Genomic DNA, 8,857 nt, shown 5'->3' with positions numbered 1-8,857 from the left:
AAGATCTGGTTATTTGTCTCATTTGCTTTTGGTTTATGCACAGCAAGATCCCACTATCTGCTACATTTGTTTGTACACCAACAGTGATTACATTTGGGTATGAAATGGTTTGGAGTATGATCAATTCAAGTTCTGTCTGGCAGCAACAACAGCAAAAAGAAAACACAATTTCTTCCTGTACACCGAGTGTGACCATCTTTACAGTCTCAGGGAATCAACACATTGACATTAATATACTGTGAACCTCTGAGTGGTTGTACTATGTATTTATAAGTGTAGTTTTGGCCTTTACTCCTCCACCAAGGGATTATCCTACACTCCTAACAAAATTGTTAACCTTTTAGTGGACCTACAATATAGATTGAAAAATGTGTTGCTGGAAAAGCGCAGCAGGTTCAGGCAGCATCCAAGGAGCAGAAGGGCTTATGCCCGAAACGTCGATTCCCCTGCTCCTTGGATGCTGCCTGACCTGCTGCGCTTTTCCAGCAACACATTTTTCAGCTCTGCTCTCCAGCACCTGCAGTCCTCACTTTCTCCTACAGGATAGATTGTCCACATAGACTGCAAAGTTGTATCTATTATCGTATACCTAATGCATGATTTTTGGTTATTGTATCTGTAACTGGCAGAGAGATCCGTGTCATCCTTTTTTTTTGTACTCTGTTTTGACCCCGGCATTGGATAGTTTTCCGAAATTCTATCGAGTGGCTTCCAAAGTATGTTAACCAGCAACACCGCCTGTTACAGGACTGTCCGTTGACAGTCCTCCTTTGCTCAATTGTGTTCAATGCATTGGTAACTCAGTACTACAGAATTTTTCTGTTGAGGATTAAATTGCATTGATTCCCTCCATTTGTCCTTGATTACTAACTCAATGTAGTTGACCTTGTTTGAATCTGTTGGAGGTGGCAAACTGATTTGACAGTGACCTTTCCAACAGTGTATTTATAGCACAGGCTTGATGTCAGTGGTTTTGGCTTTGCATTGACATTAAACTTTGGGAATATAGGATTCAAATGTCCTCTGTCACCATCACCTCCAAAGAATCTAAATTAGCTTTTTTCCCTCAGATTCTGATCCTGAATTCAGTCTGCCGGTGTACTATGCCTGAAATAAATCCTGTTTTAGTAAATCAGCAAATTATAGTGTGAAACCAGAACACGAAGTGCTGGGGAAACTCAGCAGGCCTGGCAGTATCTGTAAAGAGAAAAACAGAACATTTAATGTCAGATAAAGGATTACTGGATTTGAAACGTTGAATCCATTTATCTTGCTAGAGATGCTGCCAGACCTGCTGAGTTTCTCCACTTCCTGTTCTGTTTCAGATTTCCAGGTCCACAGTCCTTTATTTTGCGGACCAGTGTGTTCAGTTTTTATTCAGGCCTAAAGTTTTCAATGTGAGAAATGCAATACTTCAACCAAACGTATTTTTATGTCGAATAGCACACCAAGTTCTTTCCTTTTTTTATACGGAGGGTTCCTGACAAATATTCTGAAATTGTATTTATTTCGACATTTCCCTCAAATTTTTATCTGAAATTAGTTTAGATTCCTAATATGTTTGTAAGAGTTGTGTATTTAAACAGTGTGAAATCAGTGTTGTTATGTAATGTTTTCATGTAAATATGAAATAAAATGTTGGACATCTGCTTTAAACATTTTGCATATCCACGGGGAGTTGTTAATCTTTAATAATTCTACTGAGCTCTGTGTGGTCTGCTTTGCTCTAATAATAAAGGAAGCAATGGAGGGTCATTGTTAAGTTACCACCGAAACGCTGGCTATAGGTTCTCCAGGCAAAAAATGGTACTCTTTAAGTAAATCATTTCATTATTAATCATGCTTTGTATTGATCAGGACAACTAGTCGAGCATGTTGTCAAATGGGTGGCCATACTCTTCAAAATTTACAATGGATTGAAAATCGTTGTTTCAAGGATAACTTGGGTAGAGAAGTACATGTGAATGTATTTAAGTCCATTGTCTTTTGACTGCTTTAGAACAGTTTCCATTTTTCTCAGTTTTATAGAGGCACTTTTCTACCCTTTGCCCCCATCTCTCTGTACCCTTGACCCCTCACGACCTTTGGTTCATTGCCATTCTTGTATCTCTGCTTTTCCACACTATTACATTGGGACCTTGCTCCAGCTGTTTATCTTCAACATGTCTGATCCTAGATGCCATCTGATGGCCAAGGAATCAATTTGTTTTCCAGTAATCGGCTATTATTGAATTTGATCTCAACTACCAAGATCTGGTCCGGTTGCCGTCTTGTTTCCTGCAGCATTGCTCAAACTCCAAACAAAGTGGCAGGATGGTCGGATGAGGGGACAGCACTTGTGGTCTCATATTCTGCCTTTTATGTTCTCAGTGTTTCAAAGCACTTTACGACCAATTCAGTTCTTTTAAAATGTTGTCACTCCTGTGATGTCAGGGAATCTAGTTACTGATTAGCACTCAGCAAGATCCTGCAAATATCAATAAGGTATATGCCCAGATGATCTGTTTTGATGATGTTGGCTTATTCTTTTGTTCAGCAGGATGTGGGCCTCAGCGACTGGAGTCTGTCCTGATGTTGGTGGTGTGGTACCTTCTTGATGGGTTCAGTCCAAGGCTGGGGAGGTGTGTGTGTGTGTGTGCGCGCGCGCGCTCATAGGTACACCCATGCTGCAGTTAAGAAGGGAGTTCCATGGTTTTCACCCAATGACAGTGCAGAGGAGCTTGTTGGTAGTGGTGTGTCCATGCACCTGCTGCCCTTGTCATTCCAGAGGTCAAGGGTGCAGGTTTGCAAGGTCCTAAATAAGGAGGGTTCAACAATGGCCAAGCCAGAGGGAGATTTCCCTTGGTCTTTGAATGGTACCACTGGAACATTTTTACAGTGAGATGAGAGTACAGAGGTTTATTGCCTCACCTAAAGACAATATATCCTTCAATGAGCTGCAAATACTGCACAGGAAAGTCAACTGAGATTATGTTCCAGTCCTTGAGTGAGGCTTGAATTCTCAACCCTCTCATCTGGTTGCAAATGCTCCCACTGAGGCAATATTGACGCATCTCAGATCTTGAGGATGACTGGGACGCATGCAGCTGAATTACAACTTGGGACAGCCTTGGTGAGTTACAAGCAGATATTGGGTCTGAGGTGCAGTTGGTTGATTTGAAGGGCATAATTTTAGTAGACTGTGCGTGTGCCATATAAAGTTGATTTTTAACAACTTGAAAAGAAATTTAGCATTGTTTTGACCCTTATTCTGTCTTGGTTGATGTATGTCTTGAACCTGTAATTCCCCTAATCAGGAGAATGTTGTTAAATCATCATTAAACTGTGACCAAAGGTTAACTAATATTTAAATATATATTACCCTGTCCGACCACAGTCTAGGTAGTTAACTGAATTGACCATTTTTAGTCTCCCTTTCAGACTCCCCAGGATGACATGAGAATCCTGGAACTAATACTCAGTTTAAACCCTGCCCCTGTGAATCACGTGGGGATTTATTTTATAACCTGTTAAAGTTGCTACATAAATGTACATTCTAGTGCACCATGTCACAGTAGTACTTTGGCTAAAACATGGAGGAACAGTTGTCCTTGAGGATCTTCTGCAACCAGATTTTAAGCTGCTACCTGGGAAATGTACAAGCTGGTCTGAACCCCTCCCAGAGGCTCCAACCTAGGTCCATAGTCTGTGATTCTGGGAGATGGAGTGAGTGCGATCATTGACTCTCATCCTCTCCCTATATTAAAAAAAAGTGTGACCCACCTTTAGCAATCTTCACCAAGATGGGAATGTGATGCATGTCTGACTGTGTCTTTGTAACTTGGTTATATAGAATCAGAAACTACACATGGAGGCATACATGATTTCTAGTACACAACTGTGGGATATAGGTAAATTAATGTTACTTCTGCAATTCTGCAATTATAATTGATTATATAAAAGTAAATGAACTCACACCGTGTGTAATTGTTTTAGCCAAGAGCTGAGTCAACAAGAATGGAAACTATGTGGAGGAAATATATAATTGTTTTTGTATTAGCTAAAATTGTATGCCAGAATGAAACGTGACAGCAAAACAATGGTAGATATTACGGGCAAATAGATAAGATGTTGTGAGGGGATGAAGTTAAGCTAGATACACCTGTACAAACAGTAGGTATAGACATCTGTTTCCCACTTTTACAGAAACACAGGAACAAACCCCAATTAAAAGGGCTTAGTGATAAGATGCTGTGAGGGGCAGCACAGATGGAGGGAGTAGATAATGGTAAGCAAAGGATGGGATGAGGTCAAATGGCCTTGAGGTCAGAAATAAGCATTTTGTCACAGACAAGGCCGGATAAGGCAAGAGATAAACAGGGGTAATGGAGCCAGTCTTAGGGAAGTGGAGGATGTAAACAGGGGAGGAGCAATGTAAAACAAAAGAAACCAAATTATATAAATATTGTGAATGAATTGAATTTGGGTTGTGTATGTCCTCTGCCTTATAGGCACTGGACATCACACCCACTTGCAAGTGTGAAATAAATGACACTACTGATTCAGATCTTGTCTCGCACTGAAATTATTGAAGTGAGTGAGCTTTGTTTCTCACAACAACCATGCGCTTCAACAATCGTATATTTCTCTTAATGTATCACAAGGTGCTTTAACAGTGAAACTTTTGAGAGCGCTTCTAGTTTATCTATTGGGGTTAGTATGTGGAAGTTTTCTAAGGCATGTATTTAGCTATTTTCTGACTGCTGCAAGATATCCAGCTTCTGGCGCTCTTGCTGTGAAATAATGAGTATCTTAAAGCTGTCTAGACAGGATTCCTACCTCATGGAGCACCACACATTCCATTCTTAATCAGGTGTGGTTTGAGTAGGACTGTGATCTGGCAAATGGCCATTCTCAACGTTTGGATTCCAATTTGTTTGCCTTACTTGCTTTTTCTAATAAATGCTTGTTTGATGGTTGAGATGGACTTTATGTAGAAATAGCTGTAAGTGTCTGAGACCACTGTATCTAGGAATAGGTCATTCAGCCTTTCAAACCTGTTCAACTGCCCAATTAAAGTGTCATCCCTATATCCCAAACTCCATCTACTTGCTTTGTTCTGGAGTAGGTATCACCCCTGGTCCTCTTCACTAAAAGAGGCCATGCTGTTGTTCTAAGAATACATGGGAGTTCTTTTGGGTCCTGTGTTTTATCCGTCCCTTTTCAACTTACCCCAAGTCTGTGCAAGTGCCTAGTTATCACACTGCTGCTATGTGATCTTGCTGTGCACCAAACGTTATTCAGTCCGAATCAGTCAGTACACTTCAAAAATAATTCACAGCTCGAACTGAGCAATTCTGAGTGCGTGAAATGCATGATATAGATTCAAGTTTATTCATTCGGTCTCTCTTGGTGTGATACTTAGTGTAAAAAAAGGAACATCTGTTTCTACATGCTTTGCACTTTCTTTTCCTCATGTACTTTTACCCATCTTTCTAAATGCAGCAACTTGATTTTCTTTTTAACCTGTTCGTGGAATGACAGTATGGTTGGCAAGGCCATCCTGAATTTTCCCCAGGGAGCATAGTGGTGAACCCCTGGAGTCACTGGTGAGGTACAGGGTGTTCTGGTATTTTGGGCCAGAGATAAAGAAGGAATGATGATACAGGAACAGGAGGAAACCATTTCGCCCCCCCGAGTCGCTTTTGCCATTCAAGTGAGATTGTGGCTGATCTGTGACTTAATACCTTCAGTTTTAAATGCAAGTATTGCCATTGCAGGAGAGAGTTCTGAGCATGTACTGGACCTTGTATGAATGCATGCTCCCCAGTTTCACTCCTGAAGCATCTGGCTCTAGGTTTTTAAATTATGTTCCACAGTCTGAGCTAAGACAGTGTGTGAATTGGAGGGTGAGATGGAGGCAGTCCTACACATCTACGCTGCTATGCTAGGTGGTAGATGTTGCAGTTTTCAAATGCTGTCTATGTACTCAGGCACTTGTTGAATTGCATTCTGTTGATGCCCCGATGTGCTGGTGGTGGTGGAAGTTAATGTTTATGCAGCAAGGTGCTGAATGTTTGGAATGGTCTTGAGCTTTCTGAGTTGGAGTTGCACTCATCCAGGCCTGTGGTGACTATTCTATCTTATTCCTGACTTGTGCCTTGTGGATGGTGGACAAGCTTTGGGGAGTCATTGTAGAATTCCTTGCCTCTGGTTCTTATAAACACAGTAATTAGTACTTGGAAGAATTCGGTTCCTCGTCAATGATAATTCCTAGGATGATAGTAGTGAGGGATTCAAAGTTGGCAATAGATTGAATCTCAGAGTTGGTTAAACTCATTCCCTCTCTGTCTGTCTGTCTGTCTGTCTGTCTGTCTCTCTCTCTCTCTCTCTCTCGTCATCCCCTTGGGTAACATTTTCATGTCTTGAGGGCCAGTATATTTGGATTTAAAAAACGTTTATTTTTATGTAGTTTTCTGCGCTGTTGTTATATATTGTTGCACACTCTGTTTAAAAAAATATACTGTCACTGTATATTGTTCCTGCACTGGCCTTTGACAATTTTATTCTGCAAACCATTTATATAAATACAACATTGCACTGAAACTTTAATGAACACAATTTATCTCTAGGCTTTGCCATTGGCAGTGGTTATGTTTCCTTTTTGAAATCATCAAAAGATGAAACGATTGGGAGAACAGATCTTTCAGGCATAGTTGATGGGAGCTGCAAAGTTACCTTCCAGTGACAGTGCTAGTTATTAAATTTTTTAAAGACAAGTGGGAAATAAAATGAAGCACTCACATTAGGAGAATCTATTTCTGTTGGAAAGCGAATCAATAACTAGTGCAAATATATTAAGGAAAATGGAAGAGACAGAAGTGAGACCAGGAAAACTGGTCTTCATTTGGAATGTGCTGTCTTAAACGGTGATGCAAGTCTGATTCAGTAGTAATTTTCAAAAGGGAATTGGCTGTAGCTATATACTTGTCGGGGAGAAAATTGGAACTGCATGGGTTTGAGTTCATTGCTTTTTCAAAGAACCAGCACAGGCACTGAATGATGAACTATGAAACATTTGAAAGGAATATTTCAAAAGGCGTGGGATAAGGGCAGAATGTCTCCGCAAATGAAATTGTCTACATTCTATGATTTTGAGATGTGCATACTGCTTTAATTTCAACCATAAGAAATGAAAAGCAACCAGTTAATTCTGCTGCACATCTCTCTGGTGCATCACTGAGCACTGTTTAAATGTTTCACTAAACCAATAATGGCCAAGCAGCACAGTGTATCAAACAGGTAGGTTGGGGATATCCTGTTGTTTGATTACTTGTGGCAATGCAGCAGTAAAATGCAGATTCTGCTGCCTTTTAATGCATTTGGCAAAGATTTTTAATGAATTTGTGCATAGGGAGTGTTGCAACATTTTGTTGCAGTGAAGTGAATGCAAGACTTTACTGAAGTCTTGAGATTTACCTGGATTCCTGTTGGCCTGTGTAAGATTGAGTTAAGTTTCTGAATTGAGGTGTAGGGAAAGATTAAGCAGAAAGAAGTACATTTATACAGCAGAATTTATTGCCTGTTATTCTTTGAATTCCAAATATTTTGGTTTGTGTTATACTTGTGGCATATGTGAAATTAACTGCTTCTTGGAGTGCAGTTGTCATTCGTATATACCTGCATGAAACCATGATTGCATATCTGAAATAATTATTGGTTGCAGAGTGAATTGGCATATTGTGTGGCCTTGCTAAAAATGTCTCATGAATATAAGCTTCTTTCCCTTTGACTATTTGTTCCTAGTCAGAAAGTATTTCAATAGTTTATGCACTCGGTGAGGAATTTTTGTGCTTGTTTCCTGTGGTTGCTGTAGGAAATAGAGGTGAAGGTGCAGCTTGATGCTAAAGATTGGTTTATGTCAATGGTTTTCTCCCTGTGCGTTGAGCCATTCTGTATGAAGTCGGCATTGAATATAGACTTGGTGACCAGTATTCAAGGGAAAAGAAAGACTCTCATTTAATTAACACCATTCATGACCACACTGGGCACTTTCTGTCCAATGACATACTTTTGAGGTCTAATCTGAGAATCATTGCAGCAAATTTAAATATGGCAAACTCTCACAATTAGCAACGTGATTTTCAAATATTTATCAATGGAATGAGGTGTTTGCTGACTAGACTATCATTAATTGCCCATATCTAATTGCCCAGATTATTATGGGCCTGGAGTCGCATATAGGTCAGACCAGGAAAGAGTGGCAGGTTTCCCTCCATGATGATGTTAATTAGTGAGTAAGATGAGTTTTTATGACAATTGATAGTAATTTCATGGGTGCCATGAGTCTAGCCTTTTTATTCTAAATCTTTTTAAAAAATATATATGTCATGAGTTGGGTTGGAGGTTGGAACACTGCCTCTCGGAACATCAGCCTGGCCTCTGGATTACTAGCTCAGTGACATTACTACTATGACACTGTCTTCCCATGGCTATATATTTGGACTTTTTTGTGAGGGAGGTGTTGGTTAAGAGAGAAACATTGGCCATGAAATGGGAGCCAGCTCCCTTGCTATTCTTTGAGCACAAGACAGAGGATCATTTATTTTCAACTGAGCAGGGAGCTGGGACACCGTTTAACTGAAAGATGGTACCTCTGCCAGTGCAGCACCCTGTTGGTAGTGCTAGTGGACCTGGAACATTGTGACTCAGAGGCAGGTATTCTACCAGCTGGGCTGCAGCAGACAGTAAGAAAGGGGGAGGTGTCCCAAGTTGCTCTGATTCAGCCAAAGAATGGCCAGTGTGTTGTACCTTGATTTCCAATCTGACTAAAACAAAATGGGTTTTAAATGAGAGAGATCTGTGCCATGTGATTCCA

At 40.3% G+C, this 8,857-nt stretch overlaps 1 protein-coding gene across 6 annotated transcripts in view; it reads left to right on the top strand.

The window, feature by feature from the left end:
* Positions 1 to 8,857, top strand: part of myo5aa (myosin VAa) — a 243,849-nt gene that overhangs the window by 9,324 nt on the left and 225,668 nt on the right. The window lies entirely within an intron of this gene.

Source organism: Chiloscyllium plagiosum, unplaced genomic scaffold, assembly GCF_037043375.1.
Source record: "Chiloscyllium plagiosum isolate Xiang-an unplaced genomic scaffold, Cpla_swu_hap1 HiC_scaffold_39, whole genome shotgun sequence".
NCBI lineage: Eukaryota > Metazoa > Chordata > Chondrichthyes > Orectolobiformes > Hemiscylliidae > Chiloscyllium > Chiloscyllium plagiosum.
The sequence above is the reverse complement of the archived record's forward strand: the minus strand, read 5'-3'. Positions and strand labels throughout refer to the sequence as shown.